The 18607-nt window shown below is 53.7% G+C and overlaps 1 protein-coding gene, 1 long non-coding RNA gene and 1 pseudogene across 7 annotated transcripts in view; 2 read left to right on the top strand and 1 right to left on the bottom strand.

Moving 5' to 3' along the window:
* Window positions 1-15202, bottom strand: part of BCL9L (BCL9 like) — a 27915-nt gene extending 12713 nt beyond the window's left edge. For 3 of the 6 annotated variants that reach the window (XM_037067569.1, XM_037067572.1, XM_037067571.1), the window contains exon 1: window positions 15114-15202. The gene's annotated coding sequence lies outside the window, so the exon portion shown is untranslated. Of the gene's footprint in view, window positions 1-4325; window positions 4390-4417; window positions 4511-15113 lie in introns of those variants that run through there. The other 3 variants (XM_037067574.1, XM_037067573.1, XM_037067570.1) reach the window with 3 other exon arrangements.
* On the top strand, window positions 12810-14699 carry LOC119001948 (uncharacterized; annotated as a pseudogene).
* LOC119001941 (uncharacterized) lies at window positions 14760-17313 on the top strand. Its single transcript, XR_005069652.1, has 2 exons — window positions 14760-15166; window positions 16089-17313. It is a non-coding gene; the product is annotated as an uncharacterized LOC119001941 (long non-coding RNA).
* The last annotated feature ends 1294 nt before the right edge of the window (window positions 17314-18607 follow it).

The following is an 18607-nucleotide window of genomic DNA, read 5'->3' as shown; positions in this document are numbered from 1 at the left end:
GTACCTACCCCACCCAACCGCCACCCCCCCCCGGGTCACGGCCAACACCCCCCCTCCCCCCCCCCACCTCCCCCCACCCCCCCCCCCCCCCCCCCCCCCCCCCCCCCGCCCATGCACCCCACCCCACCCCCTTCTGCAGAGCCGGAGCAGAAAGGCAGAGAGAGTGAAAGAGCCAGAGAGCCAACAGGCGATGGAGCAGGAGGCGTACAGAACTGCAGCGCCCCTCGGGGCCCCTCACAAAACGTAGTACCCGTAGACACGGCCCAGGGCCACGGAGGCCAGTGCACTGCAGCAGGGCCCAGGTTCGGCTTGGTGCGCGCACCGCCAATCACGGGCTCCGAGAGCCACCAGCACCCGAACTCTGACTCACACACACTCACTGCTCACACGTGGACCGGGAAACAAAGACACGCACAGAGCCCAGGAAGCTACAGGCGCACCCACGCCAACCCCGTCACAGAGAGGTGTGCAGGAGGATGAGGGAGACGCCGGCCCAAGGAGGAGCCCCTGCAACAGCCAGCAGCCGGCGGACACTGAGGCTGCCCAAGGGCAGAGTTCGCGTGCTCTCGCCTACTCATTGAACAGATGAAAAGACCGAGGCCGACCTCGAGAGAGCAATAGAAAATTGGGCCTGATAGTCACAGAGAAAAGCACACACAGGGCCATAGATACATCACCAACAAACAGACTTACACAAACAGAACCCTCACCCTACCGCCCCTGCCCTGCCCTGCCCCTGCCCCCCACCCCTGCCAATTCAGGTACAGCGTGGGGGAGGGGAGGGGAGAAGCCTTGGGCCTCAAGCTTAGTACCGGTGACAGGTCCTGCCTGACGCCGCTGCATAGTCGGCTGCTCCCTGCCCATCTGCTGGAGACTGGGCTGGAACCTTGGGGTGAGGGAGCCAACTTGTGGTCCTGTGAGAGTCTAACCCTAACTTAACCCCAGGGTACAGGGGCATTTTGGGTTCCAGATCTGTCTCTGGGAAGGGAGGTGCCTCAGGGGAAGGTTTCAAAGTCCAGGACCTGGCTGGGAAGCAGCCTGCTGCCAGCCCCCATCTCCTTCATCACCGTAGAACACCGGGAGGAAAGGGATGGAGTCTGCACTGGGCTAAGGAGCAGGCCTGTGGCTGACAAGGGTCTCAGGCTCCCACCCTCACGGATACTCACTATTTAACCACCCAGTGGGAGGTAGGTGGTTTTACCATGCCCATTTCACCATAAGAAAACTGAGGTCTAGGAAAAAGGAAATGACCAGTAAGTGGCAGCACCAAGACCCCATTTCCATGGTGTTTCCCTGACACTGCAGTGCCCCCACTGTATGTCATGTCCGCTCATCTGAGCCTGCATCAGATAGGTGGGCTTCCCACATGCCAGCCACTGGGCCCAGCCCTGGTGGGGGTGGAGGGTGGGGTGTGGTCAGGGCAAGAGCCACCACTAACTCCTATGTTTACAGCTTTAAATATTGGGACCTGCAATAATTTGGGAAAGGGCTGTTAGAAAATTAGTCTTTTCCAGTGTCCCGAGTAGGCCAAGGCTCTTCCCCAGAAGAATCCCAGGGTCACCCTCTCCTCAATAACACCACCACCTAGCTCCCACCTAGCCACAGGGCTAGCAGAGTCAAGAAGTGATGAATGAAGACTTTCCCATCTCACAACCTTCCCCCAACTGTATCCCTGGAGAGTGCTCCAGAGACCCCTCCTCCTTACACACAGTCCCAAAAGAGACCTAGAATGCCTCAAGGATAATAGGTAGGAGGGCTTTTTCCTGGTGAGTACAGTTTTAAAATAAACAGTGAGTGAAGGGGGCTTCCCAGCCCCAAGCCAGGAGCCCCTGAGATGGGTAAAAAGGAAAGGGATTAGACTCTGAGAACACACTGCTGTGGCTCCCTCTTAGGGCCTAGGGTGGGGAGCAGAGACAAGTGCTCACCAAAAGGGTGCTGGTGCCAATCTCCTAAGGGAAAAGCCAGGAGCACACCCATTCGAACAGAGCCCAGGAGCTGGATGAGACAACGAGTTGGAGAGATTTTGCCCGGCTTGTGTAACACGGGATGGTGCGGGCAGGGGCAGGGGCAGGGCCTGACCCAGGCTGGAGGTGGGAGACCAGGAAAGCTTCCACAGACACCCAGAGCCTCTAGCTCCTTCTGTTGAGTAATACAGAACTGCCACAGATCCAGGGGCCAGAGGGCAATCACACACCAGTGGCAACCTGCCTATTTTCAGCTGCCCCCACCTTGGGAGCCTCTGTTTGGTTCTGTAGCTGGCCCACAATTCTCAATGCCTAGCTCAAAGAGACAGTCAGAAAACTGCATGGAGGGTCTATCTTCCCCATTCAGTGGGCAGATACCTCTAGAGGGCAAATAGATTGCTAGAACCCCTATGGTGGCTGAAAGAATGGGGCCCTGCTGGGAGCAACAGGGATGGGATCCCTGGTCTCTGACTCAAGGAGAGGCAGCCCCAAGACAAAAAGTCCTAAGTCTCCTCTCTCTGGGGCATCAGGACTCCCTTGGTCCCTAGAAGTCCTCTACCACCCAAGTCACTTCCTCTTCCTGAGGTGGTGACTCAGCTGGGTGGGGAGGTCAAGGATTCATAGCCCAGCAGGAAATTTGCCCAAGAACCAAGGTATTGCTCTGGAACCCTCTGTATGGGAACTTCCAGGGTTGGGGAGTCAGGGGCTTCCCCTTGTCTGGGTTCCTAGCAGTTCTCCCCACTTCTCCCACCTCCTGCCAAGAGACCATGCAGATGAACCATTTTTGCCTGGGACTTTCCAGCTTGACCCCACCTGCAGCTCCAGGGTAATGTCAGACAACCCCAGTCCTACAGGGACATGGAAACTCCTTTCCCCACACCTTTCCAGTCTGGGTTCTTTGAACAGGGTGTTTCTACAGGGGATTCTGCCCATTCTGGTGCCCATTGTACCTTCCTGCACCTTCTGGAGGCTGCAGAGACAAGTACCATTGCCTAGAGAAGCGTGAGGTCACCTCACTTGGCTCCTTCAACCAGTGCCAGTGTGGCCAGGCCTAGGGAAAGTTGTGCCCAGGCAGTGAGGTACCCCCAAAGTCTGCTGCCCAATCCATGACTGCTGGCTTCCCCAGCAGGGAGAGGCAGAAGGGGGTGCACAGTGAACCAAGAGAGGGCAGGAAGCCCAGGCAGGCAGCGGGCACTCTAGGCCAGGCACAAACAGCCAGCACCGGAAACCACAGCCCACCCCCACCCACCCCACCCTCCCAAAGCTCTGGGAGAGAGGAGTGACAAAAGCCTGGTACCCCAACAGGGGCAAGGGCAAGGGGTTAGCCCAGGGCAAGGGAAGAGCAAGGAGCAATTCAGTCCTCTCTCTGCCCCAGCCCCTGCCTGGGGAGGGGCGGGGGTGGAGGGTGGGGGGCAAGCTGGCAAGGATGGTACTGCCTCTTTAAATCCACCGAAATCCTAAGCTAGGCCCAACCCAGCTCTGGTTTCACAGGAAGGAAAGGAGCTTAGGAGCCAGTAGAGCAGGCAGGGGTGGCTGGAATTAGCCCCACCAGCCCAAATATATCTGGTCTCTGCCTGCCACCCCACTGGCACTTCCTGCCCCCTGGCACATGCACCATAGTGAAATTGGGAGAGGGCCTAGGTGCTACTCCCTACCCTGTGGGAGATCCCAGTCTCTAGAGGTGCCCTGTTGATGGGTACAGGAAGGCAGAGTGTGACTCCCCAAGCATGTATTCCGAGAAGAGAAGAATAAGCACGGAAGCACCTGTGGGCCCTCACCTAGTTTCTGTCTTCCAAAGGGTTAATCTGGCCCCTGTTTAGGGGGTGGGGGTTAGGGTGGCCTAGGCACCACCTCCTTCAAACTGCCTGGTGGCTGGGAACAATGAGGCCATTGTGGGAGGAGTGGAGTGTAGGCAGACTGCTGGCACAGCCAGCCTATGTACCACAGGCAGGACCTCACCCAAAACTGCCTGCCGCTTCTTTGCTCTCTCCCCCAGGTACTAACAGTGGCAGAGACATCCTCCCAACCCCCTCACCTTGCCTGCCTGGTCCAAACTCTTGGCACCAGCAGCATTTGGAGGGCCCTCAAGCTCTGTCTACGTTGACATCCAGGCTGCTATGACCCTACAGGAAGCAGGAGCATGTGGGCCAGGACAGGGTTGGGGTGGGGGCTGACAAGACAGGATGTATGCCTTCGATCCTCCAGCAGGGAAGACAGGAAGGCCAAATGGGGTTGCTGGTGTCAGTCCTGGCACTGTCAGGCAAGAAGGGCTTAGGCCCTTAATCCTTAGGGAATTGTGAGAGCAGTGACAGGCAGGGTCCCCTGTTCCCAGGCCTCATTTCCCACACTCAGTCCATAAACCTGCTTCCTGAGGAGGTCCAGTGCCAGGTGTCCAGGGGCTGGAACACTGGCAGGCAGCGTGAGTAATGCAGTGGAATGGGAACAGGACTTACAATCAGGCAGACAGGGTGCCTGTCACATCCCTCCCCTTCTGAGCTACAGCACTTTCTTCACCTCCTCGGTCCTTTGAGCCCCAGTTTCTTCTTCTGCAAAATGAGGATAAATTCATAAAGTAAATACTCTTAGTAAGACTGTCTAATAGAATGCCTACAACACAGACATTCAGCCCTTCAACCTCTGGCGGTGATGAACCCTTGTTTACTCATTCAGTGAAATCCAAATGTGGGCATTTGGTAAAAGTGGGCATTGTCCAGATATTTGTTCTTGAAGTATCCAAGGGCTCATAGGCATCATATTTGTGGTATAGAGTACAAAGACTTGCCTTTTCTTCTATACTCCTCACAGAGACCAGTTCCCTTGGCTAGCATTCCCCTGGCCATCCCTGGGTTTACTGACACTCAGACCCAGAGTGTGAACATGGAGAGCAGCTGTCCACTCTTTTAGCTTCAGGTCTGTGTCTCAAAACCCCAGGAGGCAAGCAAAGGGCGGGGGGTTACCTTCAACAGTGTCTATATCCCCTACACCAGGCATCCCTCTCCCTGCCTGACCCCTTGGCAGTCTCTGCAGAGTTTGGGCTGGGAGAAAGCTGGAGCCTACTTTCCTGCCATGGACCTAAACAGTGGAGAGCCTAAGAGGGAAAGAAGAGCAATTGGGACACGCAGTTCTGGTAATTAGGGGTCCAAGAAGAAGACGGGTTCTTTTCTCAACTGGAGAGGGCTATCCCTCTCAGGATGGCTCCAAAAGCCCCCAAAAGGGTTAACAAGACCCTAAAAATAACCTGCTCCCTGCAGGACCCACTGAATGGAACCATCCAGCCATCTGTTCCCATTTTTTCCTGTTCACATTGGAACATCTAAAACCAGCCCAAAGCCCCAGCCTGATCCCAAAAATAGCCCCAGCCTGCCCAAGGAATAAGTTCCAGAGGCTGGGCATAGGCAACACCATGGTTAGCCCTGCAGTGAGACATGGCTCAGGCCAACTGTGAGCCCTAACCCTTGGGCCCATTCTGGTCCCAGAAGGAGGTAGTGAGTAGAACCAGGTGTTCCAGACCACCCCTCTTGGTATAAGGCTGGAGAAGATACCCGTGAACCATGCCCAGGCCTCAAACCCAGGAGCGTGGGTGCCCCAGGCACTTCTGCCACATTTTGATCAACTTTCTCCAGGGATTTGGACACTCACTTCCCAGAAGATCCAAACCACCTATTTGCAGAGCTCCCCTCATTGTAGGTACCATCCCTTCTGCCCACTCCTGGGCTCTTTACCCAGAAGTTCCCAAGCCTCAGCTTCTCCACCATCCCATTCCCATCCTTGGGCCTTTAGGAGCTCTGCTTATACAGCATCACTCAGTACTGTCCCCTGCTCCAGGGCACACAGTCCTGAAGCAGACTTTTTCCATACTGCCCACACTCACCCATCAGCCCAGAAAAGGATTCTGGGGATGTTCTCTGGACACCATAGATGCTGATATAACCCCACCCCCACCTCCCGCTGGACTTCAGGATGCCTCCAGCCTGCCTGTTTGTGTGCAGCAGGTGTCAGACATGCCCATCTGGGCTCCTCCACATGTCGAAGTTCTGAGCACTGCCTCGCCACACCCAGGGAAAATGCCCAGGTGGGTCCCAGGCAATCCAGGGAACATGGAGCCCTGAGGCAGGCCTAAGAGAAAGGTCCCTTAGCCAGGGAGGAGAGCAAGCAGCCATTTAAGTTGTTTAAAGACAGAATGAATGTCTTGTTCAGCCTGGGCAAAGAACAAAGCAGCAAGGGACAGGATGGTTGGACGGGTCCTGAAGACGATCTGAGCTAACAGCTTGGGGGAAAGAGGGCTCAGCCATGAGAAGTCCTGAGAGACAGGGCTTAAGTCCTAAGTCCTAAGTCCTTAGGACTTATGACCTAAGTCACCTAGACCCCTCTCCAGGCCCATGGCTATTTGGCAAACTTGCAGTCAATCTGTCAGCCAGCACCAGCCCTAGCTGGCTAGCTTAGATGCTTAGAGTATTATCCTGACACCTCAGGACTGTGGGTTGGACCCTGGTCAGGGAACATATAAGCAGCAGTCAATGAATGCATAAATAAGTGGAACAACAAAATCAATCTGTCTTTCTCCCTTCATGTCTCTCTCTCTAAAATCAATAGATAAAACATTTTAAAATATTTTTAAATGTCAGCCAGCACCAACAATGGGGAAACTGAGGCAGCAAGAAGGTGGGTCTGGAAGTGTATTAGAATCTAGCAGTCTAAAGTGCTGGCAAGGCGTCTCTTCCCAACCCCCACCTGCCTTACTGCTTCCCCTGCTAAAGCTCTTGGGTCAAGAGTTCCTGTGAAGAGCTATGACTAATAATGAGGATTATCTCTAGCATTTATTGAGCATTTACTCTGAAACATCATGCTGTCCTGAATGCTTCACAGGCATTATCTAATTTAAAACCTCAGAACGACTCTATGCAAAAGTACTTTTACTTATTTTTTTAAGGATTTTGTTTCTTTATCTTTAGAGGGGAAGGGAAGGAGAGAGGGAAAGAAATATCAATGTATGGTTGTCTCTCGTGAGTCCCCTGCCAGGAACTGGCCTGCAACCCAGGCATGTGCCCTGACTGGGAATCGAACCACAATCCTTTGATTCGCAGGCCCATGCTCAATCCACTGAGCTACACCAGCCAGGGCTACTTTTTTTTTTTTTTTTAGAGGGAGGGAAAAGGAGAAAGAGAGACATCAATTTGTTGTTGTCTGTTCCACTCATTGGCTGCTTCTTCTATGTGCCCTGACCCCACCTACAGAGAAGGCATGGAAAAGTTAGGTAACTTGCTTAGGATATACCATCCAGAATTAGAAGTTGAACCCAGACACTCTAGCAATTGGGTTCTTAACCATTTTACAATACAAATTCACCCGGGAATCAACCCTCTGCTATGATGAAAGAATGTGTGTCTCACTCATTCCAGTCCCTCCATGCCTGATGTGAACCAGGTCCTAGCTAGAGGCCACAGTTCCTCCTACCCAGGGAAGAGTTCAAAGAGAGGACATCACACTCCCTCAAAACAGGTGCCCAGCCTAGCAAGTGTTCTAAGAGCAAAGTTCTTGGGCTGCCCCAGCCCACCTACCCTCAATCCATTATGATGCTGGTTCCTAAGTATCAGGGAAGTGAGCATGGCAAGCTACCAAGACAACAGCACAGGACCCCTGCTGAGAGAGGCCCAAAGTCAGGAAAGGAGTCTGCTACCCCTCCCACTGGGCAAATGAGGGTCAAAAGTCAAGTAGGGTGGAGTCCAAGCCTGCCCCCAAACCTGCTCAGCCACACCTATCACTGCTCCCCACTTCTCTCATTGCCTGAGTTGGAAGCCGGGACCACTTTCTCCAAGTCCCTGAGGGGTAGTGTGCTCCAGTATTGGGGAGAGGGGGGGTTACAAGCCCCTCCCTCCTGAGGACAATCTAGATGTGTCTCCTCCTGGTCCACAGCTTTCTCCAGCTTTCCCTAGTCAGACCAGGAGCCTACAGGCATGTTTGTTGTGATTTCAGGGAACAGTTGTTAAGCAAGGGAGGAGGGAAGGGAGGCAGGGAGGGAAAAAGCAGGGTGGGAGAGAGAGCCTTGTGTCTCTAGGGGCCAAGACAGAAACCACAGTACAGTGGCTGGGTAGCCACCCTGGCTTTGAACAGCCAGCTAAGGCAGAAGCCAGCAACAAGGCTGAGAAGGGCTTGGGATGACTAGAAAATTCAACCTTGCCCTCCAGGATTAATTGGGCTGGAACCCCCACCTCCCACCCGAAGAAAGGATCCAGTGAACAAGAAGGCTGAGACTTTCTCCCTGGAGCGGCTGCTTTCACACTTTCTGCCCTGGCCTAGTCCCCACTCTCTACCAGGTTGCAGTCCAAGTTGGCGGGCTGTTAGCCCCACCTCTTCTGGGGGAAGAGAATGAAAGAAGTGGGGGCCAAAAGCCAGGAGGAAGGCACCCAAGACAAAAAGCCAAGCAGGAGACCATGGCAGACAAAGATCAGCAAGGGGGCCGCAGGGCAAAACAGGCACACACCAGCAGAGGACCTCCCCATTCAGGGATACTGTGGGTCTGGGCTCAGGCCCAAAGGTATGGAATTGGGGCTCCTTGGAGAGAGAGAGAGGGTCATAGCTACAAGCCCCGGGCCAGCAAGCAAGTCTATGTCCCTTCTTCTCCCATAACCCCAGTCCCATCTCAACACATACACCACATAAACATGTTCACACATACCCATGGCCTGCAGCTCCTAGAAGTCTCTAAGCTACTGAGACATCCCACCCCCTTCAGGACTTCCGTGGATTGGTTGGCAGCCAGGACCAACAGGCTCCTCCAACACACTACTTCTCCCCTATCCTGGAAGCAGGAAAAAGAAAGCTCAAGAAGATGCCTTAATGTTCCCTCAGAGTTCAACCCCACAGGGAAAGAGATGGAGAAGACAGAAAACTCCCGTGACCTGGTCGGAGGACCTGAGGGGAGGCATGGACGGGTAGGCCTGAGGACCTCAGCTTCTAGCACCAGCCACGCCCAGGGTTATCCTATGCCAGGGAAAAGAATGGTATGGGCCCTGTGTCACTATGTGGTCTCCTTGGCTACACCCCTAATCCCCTGAACATGCCAAGTCCTCAGGACATGACCTGGCTGGGAGGGCCTGGGGTAAGAGAATCAGGCATAGCAGTTCAGTAGGAGGGCGGTGGGTGAAGCTCCCAAAGGCAGACGGACTAGGAGGCTGGTGGCTGGACTCAGTTTGTACTGGGGGTCAAAGGGGAGTTCTTTTCCAAAGAATTCTGGGAGAGAGGCCAACTAGAGCAAGCTGCTAACCACCCCTCCCTCTCCCTCTCTGGCATGAGGGAGGGGGTGTCCCTGCCAAACAGACTTAACCCTCTCTAGCCTGTGCTGCTCCCAGGGGCAGGATGGGGGAGTTGGGAGGAAGACCTTAACTGGGCTCAACTTGAGGTTCTAGAACAAGTGCAGAGCATATGCGGTAACAACGCTGGTTCCACAAGGCCTCATCTGGGACCACCCTGCCATACCCCTGGGTGATTTTTCTGGGCTCATCTCCTGAAGGTGTCTGCAGTGACGTGTGTGTGCGTGTCTCAGAGACAGAGATTGAGAAATAAACTGAAAATTCCTTGCCAAGGCCCTCCCTATGCTGGGTCACTGAGCACTGTACCAACCTGTGCCTCTATCCCTCCCTTCCTCCCATCCTAGGACCAGAGGCCATGGAGCGGGTAGCAGTAAAAGGACATGAAAAATACATGAAGAGGACAGCTTACCTTCTGTCCATCCCCTGCTTCTGTCTCCACAAAGGGAGACAGAAAGGGCTGGGGAAAGGAAGTTAACCCTCCATACCTGGGGTCACTTGCTGCCTTGAGGACAAGGAACAGCCAGCCTGATCAGACTTAGGAGCTTGGTAACTAATTTAAAGTTAAGAAAGTTGACTTCTCTAGCTAGGGGCAGAGAGCAAAACAAGACTAGACACTCATATTTCCAGATAACAAGAGTTATCAGCCCTTGACTCAAAAACAGCCCCTGCCCTAGCCCTCTTCTTCCTCACTGATTTGCTACATATTGCTTCTAGAGGAGAGCATTCAATTATAGCCTGAAATCACAGCATGGCAAATTGAGTCATAGTGAGGTACCAGGGGTTTCAGTGCCCACGTCCCACGCAGACATGACTCTGCTATGATCACTACCCTTGGCAAACAAACAAACAAACAAAAACCCACCTGGCAACCCACCCTCCTGTTAAACACTCTGTAACTGCAGATGGAAGGAATGAGATTAAACATCAGAAAGGACTTCCCAGGCCCTGGCTGGGTAGCTAGCTCACTTGGTTAGAGCGTTGTCCCAATACCCCAAGGTTGCGGGTTGGATCCCTGGTCAGAGCACATACAAAAATCAACCTATTAATGCACAAATAAGTGGAACAATAAATAGAGGTCTTTCTTTCTAGCTCTCTTTCTCTTTCCTGCTTCACCTTCCTCTCTCTCTCTAAAATTAATAAAAAAGAAGGAAGGAGGAGGAGGAGAAGGACTTCCCAGGATCTACTAGAAAGGCAGCTGGCTCCACCCCACACACTTCACTTAGGATATCAGGCCCCTCTGTCTTCTTCTGAGACTGGAAATATGAGTGTCTAGTCTTGTTTTGCTCTCTGCCCCTAGCTAGAGAAGTCAACTTTCTTAACTTTAAATTAGTTACCAAGCTCCTAAGTCTGATCAGGCTGGCTGTTCCTTGTCCTCAAGGCAGCAAGTGACCCCAGGTATGGAGGGTTAACTTCCTTTCCCCAGCCCTTTCCTTTAGAGCACTGGGCCTCCCTATGACATTTTCCACTGTATCTTCAGGACAAGAAGAGGGTGGACTGGTAGTGTTGGTATCCCTCAAGGTGCTGGGTGTCCATGAGGGGAGAGGAAGACAGCCCAGCCCTGGGGACACTTTATCCCAAAGTCTCCCCACTATACCACTTTCTCTCCAAGGACCACGGAAGTCTGGGCCCCACTCCAGGAAAGGTCTCTGTTAAAGAAGAGAAGACTCCATGTCCCAGGCAGCTTTGGGGAAACATGTGACTACACACCCCAAACATGTTCCCAGGGAGGAGGAGAGAGGTGGTAACAGAAGTGGAATGTAGGCATGTGCGCACACATGCACACACACTCATCTGAGAAACACAACCCTGGGCACACATACTCGGAGAGATACTCCCAGACACATGCAGCTGAGAGATACACAGACATAACTCTCAAAGACACACATCCAAGATACCTGCTAAAAATAACCCCAAACTCCCCAAGAATGTCTCTTTAAGACCACAGAGGCTGTCATATTCATAGAGAAGGCCCAGGAGAGCTCAGGAACAAAAGACATGGGCCAGTACACAGAACTGCTGACAGAAAGAAGACAGACCCACACTGGAACACACACACAGTAATACACATGTGACCACCTGCTAGCACACAAACACACAGACACACCCTGGCACTGCACGGCGTGAAGTCAGGTTACAGGACTAAGTTCTGGGCTAGTGGGGAGGAGGGGAGTCAGAGTGGGTGGAGAAGTGTTCAGGGATTTCAAAACAATCCTGGTTTCGAAATGCTGGATTCAGGGCCATTCCCAGTTGAGGGTGAGGGGGAGTGAGGAGGAGGGGAAGGCAAGAGGGTGCAGAGCAACCAACCAGCCCATTGAAGGGGAGGGGGTTAGCCAGACACAGGCTCTGAGGAAAGGGAACTACAAAAGGCATCAAAGTTAGGAAAAGCAGGTGCCCCAGTCCAAGCAGGGAGGGCCTGGAATGAAAAGGAGGCAAAGAAGAAGAGGCCTCTGCTTTTGTCATTGACTGGAAAATAAAGCAGGGAAGGCTTCTCTTCCCCTCAGGGCTGAAAGGAAAGAGAAACTTGCCTGTTCCCCTACCCCTACTCATAGGCCATGGTAACCACTTTCTCCTTTACAGACTGGTACCAGGTGTGGAGGGTTGACTTGGTACCACACCTGGTTCCCCACCCTTTCCCCACCAGCCAGCAGAGCCCAAGTCAGGCCTAATGCTACGGGGTTGGAGAGGGTAGGGATGGGGAGCCACAAAGGCCTACAGGGGTCAGGGATCTTCAACACTCAGGGCAGGGCGGGGCACTGCTACCTGAGAACCCAGGGCTTCCCTTCTCTTCATGAGGAGTGGGGCCTGGGGAGACTGAGGCAGTACAACATACCCCAGCACACAGAAAGTCACCCTTTTCCTCCCAGGATAGCAGAATACCCTTACTACCCTTCTTCCCCCAACCTTCAATGAAAGTAAGCCGTTCTCTCCCAGAGAGGGGAGCTCAGGCCAATCTGGGGGTGGAGATCTGGAGGCCCAGCCCTAGTACCCAGCTGAGGAAATTCCAGGCAGTACCTCTAGTCTGCTGTCTTCAGGGCCACCCATCCAAATGACCTGCGCCACCTTAGGACCTCTAGTGCTGTGGCCTTCCACTGGCCCCTCAGTTCCTAGCTACTTGGCTACTTGGACCTCCAGCTGGCTTCAGCTCCAGCTCTGATAGTTACAGCACAGGATCTGGGAAAGCTCAGCACCCTCTATATGAGCCTCTACCAGCCCCATCCCGGCCCCTTGGCCAGGCAAAGCCTTCTTTCCCCAGATCTCTGGAGCTGGCTCCAGAGTGTACCTATGGGTGGTCCACTGGCAGGACTAGCAGGCAGGGGCACAGATGTCAAGCTAGAGCAGCCAGGCACTCAACAGGTTGAGCCGGTCCCTGTAACAGCCCCACCCCAGGAAGAGCAGGCTGGCAGGGACTCCGAGCCCAAGGCACCCAGCCTGTACCCACTTGGCTCCCACAGCTGCCCACTTTCCCACGCTGCCATCCCCTTCTGCCTCCTCCCCCTAGGTCAGCACCCAGGCAGTGCCCAAATCTCATGAAGGGATGCTATTTCCTCTTCACCCTTGGGTGTCCAGGCTCTTGGGGCACCTCACTATATGAACCAAGAAGCCCCAGGAAGAGTAAACATGGCATCAGGACAAGAACCCTGAAGTGGCCCCCAACCTCCTTTCAGGCCTCTTCTGTTCCCAGGAAGACTAGACACTCTGACTCCCCACTGCTCCCCACCTCCCTAATGTCCCCAGACACTGGGACAGAATTTTAGTCTAGGGTACCACAGTTACTATGGGGGTGCTCCTGGCTCCTGTCTTACATGCCCTAGAGGAGGGGCTGAAAACTGGGTGACTTCTGGCTCCCTCCAGTTCCGCTAGAGCTGCTGCTGCCTGCAACCCTGGTCCTTTCCTTGCACCCTACTCCTGGGCTCCATGGAGCTCCATCCTGGCCACACACCCAACAGGCAGGCAGCCCCTATTTGCAGACATCTCCTTTAATCTAAAGCAGGTGCCTGGCATTCCTGCCCTTGCTGAGTAGACACTGCTACCCACTAGGCCTCTGCCCAGAATGTTACTCCTGCCTGTTAATGGAAATTGAGTGTCCAGCCCTGGGCTCCTACTTATCCAGGAACTCAGAAACTGGGAAGCAGGAAATACCCAAAGTCATGAGTGCCCAACACAGATTCAATAAGCAAGTTCACTAGGTCCCACATTCCCACTATTGTGCTAGTCCCAGATGTCTGTGTACCTCCAATTCTTTTCCAGGACTCTGTAATCTTTTCCCACTTTGACCCTCAACCCCAGTAATTACAGCCTCATTTTGAGTCTCCATATGGACCCCCAGAACCCATCTCCTGCTACCCCAGGCACAAGAGTTACTCTGGATCCAAGATTATAGGTGTTCTAGCCCTCAAAAATACCCTTTCCAACATTAACCCCCACGCCACCCTAATTAGGAGAAGAATAGGTAAGCAGAGAACCTCTAGAGGGAAGTAGTCAGAAGACTGGCCTTCAGACCTGGTTCTTTAAGGCCAAGGAATCTAATCACCTGAAGAAGGCAGCATCTTTCTTTCTGGCATAGACTCCCCCTACCCCTCACCTTCCTTGCCATCTTCACCTTGTCCTGAGGTTTCTATCAGCAGGCACCTCAGAGATGACACCAGAAAGCCAGGGCCTGAACATGTTCTTCACCTAGGGCCATGAAATCGTGGTCCTGCCCAGAGAAGGCAGCCAAGGACCCACATAGCCCTAGCCCAGAAGCCTTGGCTCCCAGGAAAAGCTGAGGAGCAGGGAGAAGGGAAGTCAAAGCCTACCCGCCTTGGAAGTCTCATTTGGAAAGCTGCCTAGAAACATCAGTAGGATTACAGCAGATAGTGGGAAGACAGTTTTCTTAGGTAAGCCCTTTCCCAGAGTTCAATCTCATGCCCAGCTCACCTCTCCCAAGGCAACACTTTTCCTCCCTGCAGCAGAGCACTCCCCTGCCCCAGACACAGGCGCATACCCCACGCAGCAGACAGACAGAAAGAGGAGGGAGGAGGTGGTGTCAGAAAAACCCGGAAGGAAGGAAGCTGGACAGACAGACAGACAGAAGCTGATCCCGGCTTTACTGTTCCAATGAGACACCCTCCAGATTCCCAGACTCTGAGGAACACTCCTTCTCACCTTCCAGGAGGGAGAAGGGGAGAATAGACCTCAGTCTGTCCCTAAACCAAGTTCCAGCAGCTCTGGGATAGAACTTATCTCAGCCAAGCAAGAAGCCCCTAAGCCTCACTTTTCTGTCCCACATTCCTTTAGACCAAGGCAGGGGCCACTTCCCCTTAGCAGTGCAACGACACCTCCAAGGAACAACGTGATTGCCCCACCCCATACCACTAAGAATGCTTGACTGGGGCGACTCTTCCAGTCACAGCCCTTGCTGTTCCCAAGCAGTGCTTGGGAGCAGAGGATTACCCCAGCAATCCCCAATCCCAGTGCACCTTCTTCTGGATGCTCCCATCAGGCAAGGGAGTCGGTAAACCTGGGAGGGGGACTACATCTCCCAGAAGCCCCCAGGGCAGGTTTGCTGCTCCAGCTGGCCCAAGGCCGGCCTTGTTCTCTGCGCTAGCGGGGCAGGGCCCCCGGGCTGCCCCTAAACCCTCCCCATTGTGCTCTGGGGCTGCCTACCTGATTGGCGGCCCAGGACTAATCTCCACTAACCCCAGGGGTGCCCCTATCCCTTAAACAGCTCAGGGGTGCATGCCAGAGGGCAGGAGACAATCAGACTGTGTTCCCCCTCCCCAGTTCGAACTGGATCTCCCTCCTTGCTCCTTTGCTAGCTTGGCATGACCTTCGCCCTCAGCCCCAGCCCACCCCTCACCTCTTGCGGGTCGGGGGTCCTCACGCCAGGCCGGAGCTGGACGCCATGACCAGGTCAGGGTCGGTAGGTGGAGTGGGGTCCTCCTGCTCACCAGTTGGAGGTGCGGAGGGAGGCGGGCAGGAGGTGATCTTTAGATCCTGGACGCCTTGGTCTCTATACCATCCCGGCCCAGGAGAGGGTATCCGGGGATCGCTGGGTGCCTAGGTTCCTGCCTCCCAATCAAGGAGCATGGCTGTGGGCACCGGGCATTGGCGGAAGAGCGCGCACACCCGGCCGGCCCTGGGCTCGAGACTGGGGTCTCGGCCCCGAACCTCAAGGCTCGGGCTCCTGCTCCTTCCTTCCTCCTTCCTTTCCTTCCTTCCTTCCCTCTTCCTTCTTTCCTTCCTTCCCTCCTTCCTTCCTTCCTTCCTTCCTTCCTTGCTTCCTTGCTCCGTCTCCTCCTTTCACTTTCCCCGAGGCCAGCGGGGACGACGGGCGGGCGTGGGGCGGGGAGGGGGTTGTCTGGGCGTTTATTGTTGGTCGAATGCCGAGGGTCTGGGTCCCAGCCCCCGGGGGGCGCGGCACGGGGGTACCCAGGAGTGAGGACCTCCGGCCGGCTGGCTCTGGGCGGCGGCGGTGGTGGTGCAGCGGCCCCGAGTCCGGGGCATGTCCGGCCACTGGCTCGGCCGCGCGCCGCCGCCTCCCCGGGCTCCCCTGAGCAGCCGGAGCCTCGCTTGCCCCTCCACTCGGCTCCTCTCCCTAGCCTGAATAAGCATCGGGGCTCTCTGGCTGCCTCCTTCAGCCTTCATACCAGAGCCCGGAGAGGCCCCTGTCAAAATAAGAGCTCCCCCATCTCGCTCGCCTTTTCGCGCAATCCCGCTCCCCCAGCCTCCCAGTGGTCTAACTCGGTAAGGCGCCGCGCGGGCTAGAGGGAAAGAAGGTGGGTCCGACCGGAGGTGTGGAAGGGGCTACCCTCTTTCCTCCCTATTCCTTAAGACCGAGGAGGAGACGCGCCAGCAACATCCCACGCTGGGGAGAAGTTTGACGGCCTACCCTATCCTCCCATCTACACCGATTGGAGGGAGCAGAATCCCTGGACTCCCTCAACCCTCACCATACGCACTGCTGGGTCCCCTCTTTATTGTACCCAACCCCATTCATTATGCATCTCCCTTATTCCTTTCTCTTTCCTAGCAGACCACGAAGTTCTTGAAGACATAGACTGATTTTTTTCCTCTATTCTCAGTACAAAGTAGATACTAAGAAAATGTTTGTGGTAGTGGAAACTTGGTCTTCTCCCAATACCTACCTGCTTCTCTCCTAACCTCATACACACAAGATCCAATGTAAGAATAGATACAGCAAGAAAGAAATGGTAAAGCACTTTTTAAAAGCGTTTCACATATATTATTTCAATGTTTATCACAAACCCATGAGGAAGATGTTATGGCCACGTTACACAGGTGAAGAAACTGAAGTCTGCACTAGTGAAAGACTCACTCCAGGTTTCACAGCTAGAAAACGGTAAGCCCAGGACTAGAATTTGGGTTTCCTTAGGGCAAAGCACTTGCCCTGTATCCCACTGCCCCGACCCACCCAGAATTAATACCAACAAGTAACAGCATTGACTGTTTTTCAAAGGAAGAACACTGGCAAGCAAGCCTGTTTGCTCCTGCTGTTTGATTCCTCTGCTAGCTCCTCTGTCCCTGCTCAGAGAGCTCTAGGCCTCTCCTGCCTCCCTCTCTTCTGACCACATATTATATCTATGACATCCACTGGGTACCTATTTAAATGTTTTCTTTTGTTTGTCCCATATATATATCTGGTTGCTCCAAAAGATTCTTGAGGGTCCCGACCATGCTTCCTGTGCCTCTATATTCCCTACAACACTCAAGTACTGGGGTCATAGTAGGGTTTCAGTAAATATTCACCTGATGGGTGGATGGTGCCAGCAACTGGCCACTGGGCCAGGTCTAGGGATATATAGAAGAAGAAAAAATCCTGAAAGAAGATAATAACACTTGTGAGTGCTTAACATCACTGTTGATGAAGCATTTTCATACATATGATATCTTGATCATGCTTTGATCCAGTTGACAAAACTTCCCCAAATGCCTACTAATTGCTGTGCCAAACACAGAGCTGGGTTAGAGATTGACTCATCACAACCCTGAGCCAGGTAAGCCAGGTATTATTCCCACTTAAAAAAACAAAAACAAAACCCCTGAAGCCCAGAGAGTCTCAACTCTGGAGTGAAAGAATCCCAGGGCCTAGGCTAGTACTTGATCCATAGAATTAGGATTTAATTTCCTCTATCTTCTCCAGGGTTCTGTGGGTATAACATGAGCTACAAGGCAAAAGGGCCATTTCTCAATCAGGATGCTTGTTATAAGGAAGGGCCCACCCTATTTATGTGGTTCAGTCTCTTGTTACATACATGGCAAGACACATGAGCTTGTTATAATTCGTTAGGCACAATGCCTGGTTTCTAGTAGGTCCAGAACACAATGTTAGTAGGAACCATAGCTGTGTTGCAGTGTCTCTTAAATTTGGTACAAAGTAAATTCAAGTATATTTGGCATGTCCTGTGGAACAGCAATGTCCAGTGCCCCCCTAGGTGTGGCTGTGACGCATTCCCCCAGGGTAGATTACAGATTGGGGTGCGGAGCTGAGCTCCAGACAGCCTTGAGTTCTGGGTGGTGTCCTGGAGTGAGCCGGAGGAAGTGGACGGAGGCCGATGGCTCTTGGGTAAAATTGAGCGGCTCCCTCTACTGGAGAACTCGGAGAACCACTGGGTATTTCTGTGTATCCGCGTGTCACAGGTGTGTCAGCGAGTGTCATCAGAAGAGCTGGCAAGGTATAGGTGTGTGAGGACGACTGTGGCGCAGTGTGGCTGTGCCAGCACCACGAGAGCCCGTTTCTGGAATCAAAGGGTGTACACACACAACCACATCTTGTTATACAATTTTGGGGGGTACTGGGGAGTGAGAGGGGGCGGTGCCAGGGCTGCTGATTATCTGAGATTATTTCCTGTGGTGACTAGGACAAAAGGATCTTCAGCTGGTACTCCTCACTGACCTCGAGCTGGTGGGAGGAATTCAGGACTGGAAGGGATTCGGATCCTAGAAAGGGGCTCCATCCCCTCAAGTAACTAGGATCCAAGACAGGGTTAACTTTGAGAGCCACAGTGACTTCAATCATTGGTTCAGGGCACTGCCAGTCAGTGTTCTGGGGGCAGGTTTTTCGGGGGAACCTTTGGACTGCCAGGCACCCCTCATTTGTCCCTCGATCCACCACCACCCCCAGCCCCATCTTGATGAAGACAAACTTCCTGGGCTTGGAGGACCTTCCGGGCATTCTGGCGTTCCCAGTCACGCCAGCGGCCAGGCTGCTTTAATAGATGGTGATTATTATATAATAGACCTTACGGACTGAACCGTGCCAGCGCTCGGAACAATTTGCTCCTCCTCGAAGCCTGCCCAGGGCCTGGCACAAACCGTGCAGAGCCTGCTGCC

The sequence above is a fragment of the Sturnira hondurensis genome, unplaced genomic scaffold, assembly GCF_014824575.4.
Source record: "Sturnira hondurensis isolate 20B ecotype Veracruz unplaced genomic scaffold, ASM1482457v3 Scaffold0017284, whole genome shotgun sequence".
In the NCBI taxonomy this organism is placed as follows: Eukaryota; Metazoa; Chordata; class Mammalia; order Chiroptera; family Phyllostomidae; genus Sturnira; species Sturnira hondurensis.
Note: the sequence above shows the minus strand (reverse complement) of the source record. Positions and strands in the feature narration are given on the sequence as shown.